This window comes from Cynocephalus volans, chromosome 14, assembly GCF_027409185.1.
Source record: "Cynocephalus volans isolate mCynVol1 chromosome 14, mCynVol1.pri, whole genome shotgun sequence".
Taxonomy (NCBI): Eukaryota; Metazoa; Chordata; class Mammalia; order Dermoptera; family Cynocephalidae; genus Cynocephalus; species Cynocephalus volans.
In genome coordinates, this window is record NC_084473.1 from 10,562,027 (window position 1) to 10,572,281 (window position 10,255).

Below are 10,255 nucleotides of genomic sequence, written 5' to 3' on the forward strand. Positions count from 1 at the left end.
AGAGACCAAGCCCTCATGGTACGCAGAGACCACACAGTCTCCAGTGAGGACCTGAGTTCAGGTATGTGGCATTCCATGATATGTGGACACTTGGTGCTGACTCAGGGTAGACAGAGGGTCCTGGACGATGTTTGAGTAGGGTGTAGATCCTGGTTTGCAGGGTGCCGTCCATCCTGCAGTGTGCTGTTGTCCTGGCATATGATTGATAGTGCTCCCTCTATCAAAGTGTCCCAGTTTGGCTGACAAGTGTCCTGGTCCCCTCCCTTTAGGTGACCTTTGCCTCTTATATCTCCCAGTCCCCATCACTTCATCTGCACCTCACCTTCTGCCTCATGTCTGCTTTTGGAATGTACCTGCCTGATGATGGACCTCTGCTGCCCGCCCACTCTGCAGTTCTGGGAGAGCTGTTGCCAGCGTTCTTCCAGCCGAGTCTGAGTTCAAGGCTCCAGTACCGTTCCTGTGCTTCCAACAAAGACAGCGGCACTCTGGGAGCTGCGAGAGTGGACCAGCAGCACACGGAGTGGGAGGACGGAGGCGGGAAACCGTGGTTGCTTAGGGCTTCAAAAATGTACTCAGTTAGGCCATGGGGTTGTGACAGTGTCTCTCGCATGTACAGCTAGGAGAGGTATACACATCAGTACACGACGTACTGAATGCAGTCGGGCAACAGGTATCAAAAGGCTTAACAACATCATGCCCTTTAATCTAGCAACATCACTTTCAGGACTCCACCCTAAGGATGTACTGGAAAAGCATATAGAGTCTTATGCACAGAAGTACTCAGAAAAATGTCATATATATTAACCAGAAATTGGAAATGCTCCAAGGATCCAGCATGAATGGAATGGTAATAAGATTATGCTGTAGCCATAGGATGAAAAATTATTGTCTTTAAAAGTATATTTATAAATGTTTTCTGATGTGGAGAAATTTGGTATATTATAAATTAAAACTACAAGTTTATAAAATTATGTATCTATTATGGTTTTCCATTCTGTTACTGTGATAAAATATTGATAACATCAAATTTACCATTTTAACCATTTTTAAGTGTACAATTCAGTGGCATTAAATACCTCACAATGTTGTATGGCCATCACCGCTACCCATTTCCAGAACTTTTTCATCATCCCAAACAGAACGGTGTGACCTTATATAAAAATGTGTGAATAGATGGAATTTTTATTCTTTTTTATGCTGTTCTATATTTAACTTTTAATCAACAAGCAAATTGCTTTAACTTAAAATGCACTTACAACACTGTTTAGTGGGAGAAACACCATTTTTATCTTCAAAATAACATCATTAAGCACTTCCTACAATACTTGGGACTGAGGAAGTGTAAGTTCAAGTTTCCTTCATCGTCTTAAGGGCATTTGCATACTTTGTCATGGTCGCTTCTTTAACTTTTGTCTTCCCCAAGGGACTGAGCTCAGAGGCTCTGTCTCTTTCACAGCTGTGTGGGTTGCAGAGTATGTTTTCAGTAAATGTCTGTTGAAAGAAAGATATTGGAAAATCAATGTCCATTTTAGGTAAGAAGAAACGTTTTTTCCTTTCCTTTTATTTTATTTTATTTATTTTTTAATTTTTTTAAAGATGACTGGTAAGGGGATCTTAACCCTTGGCTTGGTGTTGTCGGCACCACGCTCACCCAGTGAGCGAACCGGCCATCCCTATATGGGATCCGAACCCGTGGCCTTGGTGTTATCAGCACCGCACTCTCCCGAGTGAGCCACAGGCCAGCCCCCATTTTTTCCTTTTAAAATCAAATGTATGATGTAAAATTCCTTACTTCATGTGCCTTTGAAGTTCATTTATTTCTTTATTCATTGTACAGACATTCATCAAGCACTTTCTGTAGTAGGCTCTCTTCTTGACACTTGGCTACTATGAATTTAGGTTCACAATCTAAATGTCCATTGATGGACAACTAGATAAGGAAAATGTGGTATATGTACACTGTGGAATACGACTCAGCCATCAAAAAAATGAAATTCTGCCATTTGCAGCAATATGGACGAGCTTGGAGGAAATTATGTTAAGTGAAATAAGCCAGGCACAGAAAGAGAAATATTGTATATCCTCACTCAAGCGGGTGCTAAGAAAGAAAGAAAGAAAAAAGAAAGACCACAATAAAATGTTGAACTTGCAGAAGGAGAGAACAGACCTATAGTTACTAGAGTGATTACTAGAGGTGGGAAAGGGGGAGGGAGAGGGAGGTTATGGAATAATTGGGTAAGGGACACAAAGTAATTATGATTTGTAATGATGAACATGCTAATAATATTGATTTGATCATCACATACTGTACACAAATACTGATAGTGGACTCTGTAACCTGTAAATATGTATTATCAAAAATAAAAATTAAAAAATGTTTTTTAAAATTTAGGTTCACATCTTGAATTGCCAAGCAAATTTGATCACTGTAAATAATCATAGAGGGTTTTAGTTGTTCTGTTTCCTGTTTTCCGACCATTACTACTGAGGATGCTCTGATTGATCACATGCCATGTACCAGAGAAGCAGCTATTTCCTCCTCCTCCTCCCCGCTTGTTAGAGCACCTGTGCCTTCCACAGTCTTGGGATAAATCTACCCTTGGGCTCAAGGGATTGGATGTGGGGGAGATACCTGACCAAAACCTGTCTGGCCAGATTCCCTCTGATCGTTGATTGCCAGTGCTCGGGGCATTGGACCAGGAAGTTTGGGAGACAGGGGTTGAAGCCAGGCATTGGAGTCAACCATGATGAACTGGGGGCAGGCTGCCGAGGGACCCACACACCCATGTCCAGAGAAAAATGACACCCATGTCTGAGAAAAGGGCACGTGGGATGGGGAGGGGCTGCCTCTGGCTCACCAGGGTCCACCTCCAGCCCATCAGGGCAGACCTGCCTCCCTCAGGATTCATGCGATTTACCCAGCTCCTTAGGATAAATCTGCCTCTCCTTAATCGACGTCAGTTTGGTTCCTTAAAGCTAAACATGCCATAAGAATAAACGGAAACATTATTCTGGAAGAATATGATTTGATTTATAATAATCTGCTCATGATTGGATTTCTAGGACTAAAATAATGTGCCAAGTACAAAAGAAGAGACTCCTGTGACTCCCTCGTGTCTCCAATGTGTCCCCACTGAGCGAGGTTTATGCTGGAGCTTGTGCTGGGCAGAACTGCAGTCAGCGAATTCCTCCCTATGGGTCCTAAGGTGGACCCAGCATTTGTTTCGATGGCCTCTCTTCATTCTTCAGGCCTGCGTAGCCCTTGGAGAAGAGATGAAGGTCTTCAGCCAACCACACCATTCTGTTTGGTCCAGCCATCACTTAGGAGCCCTCGGGCATGTGCTCAGGCGGGCCGGGCCCTCTAACTGGCCCCCCGATGCTCTTTTCACCCCCTTCCACAATGGCGCTCCCCTTCCAGCCATGGTGCTGGAAGTCTTCTGTAACTTCGCTGTCCAACACAGCAGCTACTAGCTGTGTGTGGCTCTCGAGTGCTCAGAATGGGGCCAGAGTGACTGAGAAAGTGAATTTTTAATTGTATTCCACTTAAATTAGTTTAAACTCACATAGCCATGCCTGGCTGGTGGTTCCCATATTGGACACTGCAGCTGTAGGCTGACACCTTGATCTTGGACTTCTGGCCTCCGGAACTATGGGGTGGACAAAGAGCAGCGCAGCCAGCAGCACCTGTGTTCGGAAGACGCCCTGAGCTTGTTAGGAGGATGGCTTTCTTTCCTCCTTCGAGAACTGTGGTGCTTCCTTCTGAGGCTGGGAGGGAGGATGTGTTCCAGGCCTGTGCCCCGCTTCCGGCGGGTTGCTGGCCATCCTGACCTGCCTCGCTGTGCACAAGCGTCGCCCTGATCGCTGCCTTCGTGTTCACGTGGTGTCCTTCCTCTGTGTGTGCGTGTGTGTTTCTGTGCTTCAGTTTCTTCATGTGTAAAATGGGGACAGCAATACCTATCTTATAGGCTCTCTGCAGAGGTAATCAAGTGACATGAGGTCACCAGGTGGGCCCGAATCCAATATGACCAGTGTCCTTACAAAAAGGAGAAACTTGGACACAGAGACAGATGCTGACTCTCTCCAGATGTAAAAATGAAGCCAAGAGAGGGAAGAAGATATGCCTAGTGAGGAAGAGGCCCAGATGGGCAGGAGTGCGGCCCCCAGCTGCAGGGCAGTGTTTGTGACACTTTTCATGGAGCACCTTCCTGAAGGAGTAAACCAGCTAGTCACCAGCGATTTTGGCCAGAGAGTCTTTCTCCTCTGGGGAGAGCTCAGGTTTCGAGGCAGCTAAGTTTGGGTTGAAGTGCCAGTTTCTCCCCTGAGCAGTTGTGGGACCTTGGACAAATCACAACTTCTCTGTTGGCATCGTAAGGACCCTCAGAGCTCACATGATCAGTTGTCCCATCTTCCCAACTTATGGATGGGAGAAGTGGGGTTCGGAATAGAGAAACAAGTTGGCTGAGGTCACACTCCCAGTGGGTGCAGGGCCAGGGCTGGACACCAACTCTCCTGACTCCCAGCACGCTGCTCTCTGCCTGCCCCTATGGGCGGTGGGCACACACGTGCTGCTGCTCTGCACCACCGTGTAGATCAGGACGTGGTAATTCTCACTCCCTATGTGTAAGTTCACATGTGCAATTAAGCTGTCAGGAGCCGTCTCCTCCTGTGGGTCAGTGGCCACAAGGCTGCTCTGTGTGAGCCGTGCTCAGTGATGTCACTGGGAGTTGTTCATGGGTGACTTCACGGAGGTGGGACAGTGTCACACATACCTCCCCTTTGCTTCACATCCGCAGCTCAGCATCTTTCCAGACCCTTCATATAGGCCAGTGTATGCTTTACAAAAGCTAATGGGTAGATGAGAGTCGATTTAGTATAATAAGGGGTTTAGTTTTATGAGCAGGAAGAATTTCCTTTGTCCAGCAGCATGAAAAAGTGGTTTTAAAGTTAAAATTATGTCATTGGGTGGCTCTCAGACTCTGGCAATGAATGACACCTCACTAGAGAGTTACAGGGGTGCTTTCTTCCAAAGGGAGGTCACAGCTGAGGAGCCGTGGCTCAGGAAGACGTTCGCACTTGCTCCGCAAGTGCTGACTTAACAGATTTTCCAAGGAATGTCCTGTCCTGGACCAGAGTCCTGCCCTGAGAACACGGTTCTCCTGGGGAGCTTTTTAAAATATGCCAATGCCAAGGCTCCAACCCAGACTATTAAAACAGGAACTTTTTTGGGGGGGTAGAACCCAAGCACTGCTCTTAAAGCCCCCAAGGTGACTCTAACTTGCCGGCAGCGATAAGGACCACTGCTGTCGAGCCTAGCTGCTCAAACCCAGGTTGAGGGTCTAGCAGCATGGGGGGGTGGGGGGAGGAAGGGATTGGTAGAAATGCAGAATTCCAGGCCTCACCCCAGGCCTATTGAGTCAGAACCTATATTTTAACAAGGTCCCGGCGATCTCTGTGCACAAGGATGTTGGAGAAGCATGCTCTGGAGCAGTGCTCTTGGTCTTTAGGAGGTTATGGGCTCCTATTCTGAAGCGGTGGTGGGTTTAAGCGTTTGCACAATCTGGTATGAATTTTGTCTGCAAGAAAACAACAATAAGCCTGGAAGAACCTGTACCCCCAAACCATCTGACCGCACCTTCCAGGTTTACTCAGTTGTCTGACATTTACCTAGTACTTTCCAGTTTACAAAATGCTTTCATGGGCTTGGTCTTCTTTAACCCTTGCCACAGCTTAGTGAAGCAAGAATTATTTCGATGAGGAGACTGAAGCTCAGGGAGACTTTATGTCAACCAGCAAGACGTGAATCCAGGCCTTCTTGTTCCGGGTGATGATCCAAAACTGACGAGCAAACACATAGTTAATGCGTAATTATTGTCAACAGACTGAGTGAACGGAGGGTGCGTAGTGAAAAGTCGTTCTCTGCTGCCTCCAAGTTTTGGAAAGTTCTTGTGATGGCATCAGCAGAAATAACCATGTACCAAGGCATTTCTGCCGCCGATGACAGTCAGCTCCTCCTTTCACAGCATGGAGCCGACCTTCAGATCCGACTCAAGTCTGCCCAGGGCATTGTAAGGGGGCTTCATTGTACTGGGTGCCCCTCCCAACCCTATCCCTCAAGGCCAAGGATGAGCCTGTGCACAATAGGCTGAGGGGCCATGAGATTCAAGATGGTGGTTGCTATGGGTTAGATGTTTCCCCCAAAAGCTCATGTATTGGAAGTATAATCTCTATTGTAAGAGTGTTGAAAGGGTAGGAAATTCTATTACGGTATTCGAAAGGTGGGGCCTTTTAAGAGATGATTAGATTGTGAGGATGTACCCTCGTGAATAGATTAATCTATTGATGGTTTAACAGATGGTCTTGGGCATGGTTCTGATGATTTTATAAGGAGAATGACAGAGAAGGTTAGCTCTCTTGCTCAGCACATTCCCGCCACGTGATACCCTTGTCACCACGGGACCTTGTGTAGAGATCTCACTAAGAAGACCCTCACCAGATGTGTTCCCTGGACCTTGGACTTGCCAGCCTCCAAAACTATAAGAAATAAATTTCATTTCTTTGTAAATTACCCAGTTTCAGGTATTCTGTTATAAGCAACAGAAACAGACTAATGCAGTGGGACCAGGGGAGGCTGTTCGGGGGCCCCCACAGTACTGTTTTGGCCTCAGCAGCCCCAGCAATCTTGTGAGAACCCGCAGCATGGGGCTCGGAGAGGTATGGGGCGGGGGCAGTTCTCAGGGGCAGGAGGGCCTGTGTGAGCAGGTGAGGTAAGAGCCAGGGAGGTCTGGGATGCCCTGTTAGTCTGGACCCTTTTGTAGCCATGGGCTGGGGAGGGTAGGGAAAACCAGGATCTCATTAGTATTCTAGGACCATCATTTCTGATTCTTTTTTACTGACAAGCGTGTACTCTTTCAAACACTTGAGATGACTTGGTTTTGTGGGCTATTTTGGGCAGCTAGTTACCTTTCACAGCAGTGTTTCTGTAGTAAAATACACCCCACATTCCAAATAACTAACTTCCAAACAAAGTCTTCGAACACAGCCCACCCTTCCTAGTTCTAGAACTGGATATCGCAGGGCCTTCTACGGGAGGACACAGAGCAGATGGGCCACATTGCTGCACGTTACTCTGTCTCCTGAGGGTCATGTGACAGACCTTATTCCCACCCAACCAGTATCAATGATAGGGCCCCCAAAGGTGCTATCCCCTGTCTAGTGCTGTTGCTGGACTAACCGCACTGCGTTAAAAGCATCTGCACATGTAACCAGAAGGAACCCTCTTTGTGTGGAGGAGCAGGTCTTGTCCAGCACTGTGACCCCACTTGCCCAGCATGGGGCACGCTCAGTACTCCCACCACATGGGAGGAATGGATGAGTCCCATGCTGGGATAGACAGCAGGTGTGTGTGTGTGCGCTCATGCGTGTGTGTGTTCGTGCGGGTGCATCTGAGTCAGGGGGTGAAAACCTGGGCCTGCCACAAAGTGATTGTTCCAGTGACTATGTTGTGTGTGTGTGTGTGTGTGTGTGTGTGTGTGTGTAAATACACATATCATAACATTTGCCATTTTATTTGTTTTTCAGTTTAAAAAGATGTCAATTTGCTTTACTGAAATTCTAGAATTGGGCAATACTTTATTCCATAAAATAGAATAAGTGTTCCCAAATTTGCCATTTGAAAGTATACAATTTGACTGGCCCATTAGCTCAGTTGGTTAGAGCCGATAACATCAGGGTCTGGGGTTCGATCCCTGTACCGGCCAACTGCTGAGTTTACAATGCAGTGGTATTTAGTACGTTCACAGTACTGTACAACAGCAGCACTATCTACTTCCAAAACTTTTTCATCACCCCAAAAGGAAACCTCATAACCATTAAGCATCCTGGTTTAGGCTTAATAAAGAGAATTCACTTTGACAAAAAGAAATATCAAAGTCCTAGACTTCAGTTGCTAAACGCTCCTCCCAGCTAAACACACCCAGCGCTTGTCTGCCCAAGCAGAGGCATGAAAACCCAGCTCAGGCTCCACGAAGGGGTGGCCTGTGCAGGGTCAGTATTTTGGAAGTGAGGGAGCCCTCTATTTTTACCTGCCCTCCCTGCAAAATCTAACAATAGAGGGACAGTGAGATAAAATACAGGATATTCACAGGCTGGACTCTTACACAGTGACTGAAATTGTATGCAGTCTTCAAAGGCAGCTCTGTGACCAAGGAAAAGGTTTACAGTACAGGTTTGATACAGAAAGCAGAATACAAATGCTGTAGATTGGATGCCCCCTCTCCACTCCCCTCCACCCCCAACCTCATTGAAGCTTAAATCCCCACTGTAACTGTTGAAGGTGTTATGGTAATTGAAAGGTGGGGCCTTGAAGAGGTGATTAGATTGCAGGACCATGTCTAGTGAATGGATTAATGATGGTGGTCATGGGTGTGGTTCTGAGGCCTTTAAAAGGAGAGCACATGAGAAGTTCTTTCTCTCTCTGCTCCATCATTCTTGCCATGTGGGACCCTTGCTGAAGTCGCTGAAGTCACCACTAAAGAAAGCTCTCACCAGATGTGTTCCCTGGACTTTGGACTTCCCAGCCTCTGAAACTGTAAGCAATAGATTTCATTTTCTTTATGAAATACTCAGTTCCATGTATTTTGTTATAAGCAACAGAAGTGGACTAATACAGAAAATTGGTACCAGAGAAGTGGGGCATTGCTTATAACAAATGCTTGAAAATGTGGAAGCAGCTTTGGAACTAGGTGTTGAGGAGAGCCTGAGAGAATTTGGAGGAGCAGGCTAGAAAAAGCTTAGCTGCTGGTGGGAGTTTCAAAGACAAGAAAACAAGGGAAAATTTGGAATGTTTAAGAGATTGGTTAAATGGTGGTGACCAGAATGCTTATGGAAATATGGACTGAAAAGACCATTCTAAGGAGGTGTCTGATAGAAATAAGAAGGAGTTTATTGGAAACTGGGGCAAAGATCACCCTTGCTATGAACTGGCAAGGAACTTGGCTGCATTCTGTTCAGGCCCAAAAGTTTTATGGAACGTAGAATTTCAAGATGCTAACACAGGGTGTATGGCAGAAGAAATTTCTAAGCAGCAAAGCATTCAGGAAGCTGCATGGCTACTTGCAACAGCCTATGCTGAGTTATGGTGGCAAAGGCATGACATAAAGCCAGAATTTAAAAGGGAAGCAGAGCGCAGAGATTTGGAAAATGTGCAGCCTGGCCATGTGGTGGAGAAGCAGAGAGCTTTTTCAGGAGAAAAATGCAATGGTGCAGCCCAGTGATCATTTGCTAAGGAGATTAGTACAGAAGAAAGGGATTATGAAGAGAAGGCAAAAAAGACCTTTAAGGCATTTCAGAGGCCATGTCTTCTATCACAGGCCCAGAGGCCTAGGGGGACAGAATTGTCTTGGGGAACAGGCCCGAGGCACCCTCCACAGTCTCTCTGCCCAGGGCCACCTCGGGAAGGTGTTTCTAGCACCAGCACCCTGGCTGCTTTGGCTGTTCCAGCCCTGGGTAAATTGGCCCCAGATGTGGCTGGACCTGCAGCTTTGGAAAATATAAGCCGGAAGCCTTAGTGGCATCCATGTGGTGTTAGGTCGGCAGGCTCTCAGAATGCCCGAACTGTGAAGGCTTGAGAGCCTCCACCCCGATTTCAAAGGATGTATGGAAAAGGCTGGAGGCCCAGAAAGAGATCTGTTGTGGGGCAGAGTCACTGCAGACAGCCTTCACTAAAGCAATGCTGGACAGAAATGTGGGATTGGAGTTGCAACAGAAAACCCCACCAAGGCCATGCCTAATGGAGCAATGAGAGCGGAACTGCCATGGACACCCCAGAATTGAGCTGCCAGTGTGCAATGCCAGCCTGCGAGAGCTGAAGCATGGTCTACGACCAGGAAAGCCTTAGGAGCAGAGCTGTCTGAGGACCCAACCCCCATACCAGTGTGCAGAGGACATCAAACAAGGAGTCAAGGTACATGATTCACCAGCTCTAAGATTTAATGCCTGCCCTCCTGGGTTTTGGACTTGTTTAGGACCTGTTATCTCTTTCTTTTGGCCTATTTCTCCTGTTTTGAATGGGAATAGGTACCCTATGCTTGTCCCACCATGGTATCTTGGAAGTAGATAACTTGTATTTGATTTCACAGATGGAGCTTTGAACTTTGGATTTCTGAGTTAAAACAAGTTAAGACTTTGGGGACAAAATGAATGTATTTGTATGTGAAAAGGACATGAGTTTTAGGGGGTCAGGGGTGGAATGCTATAG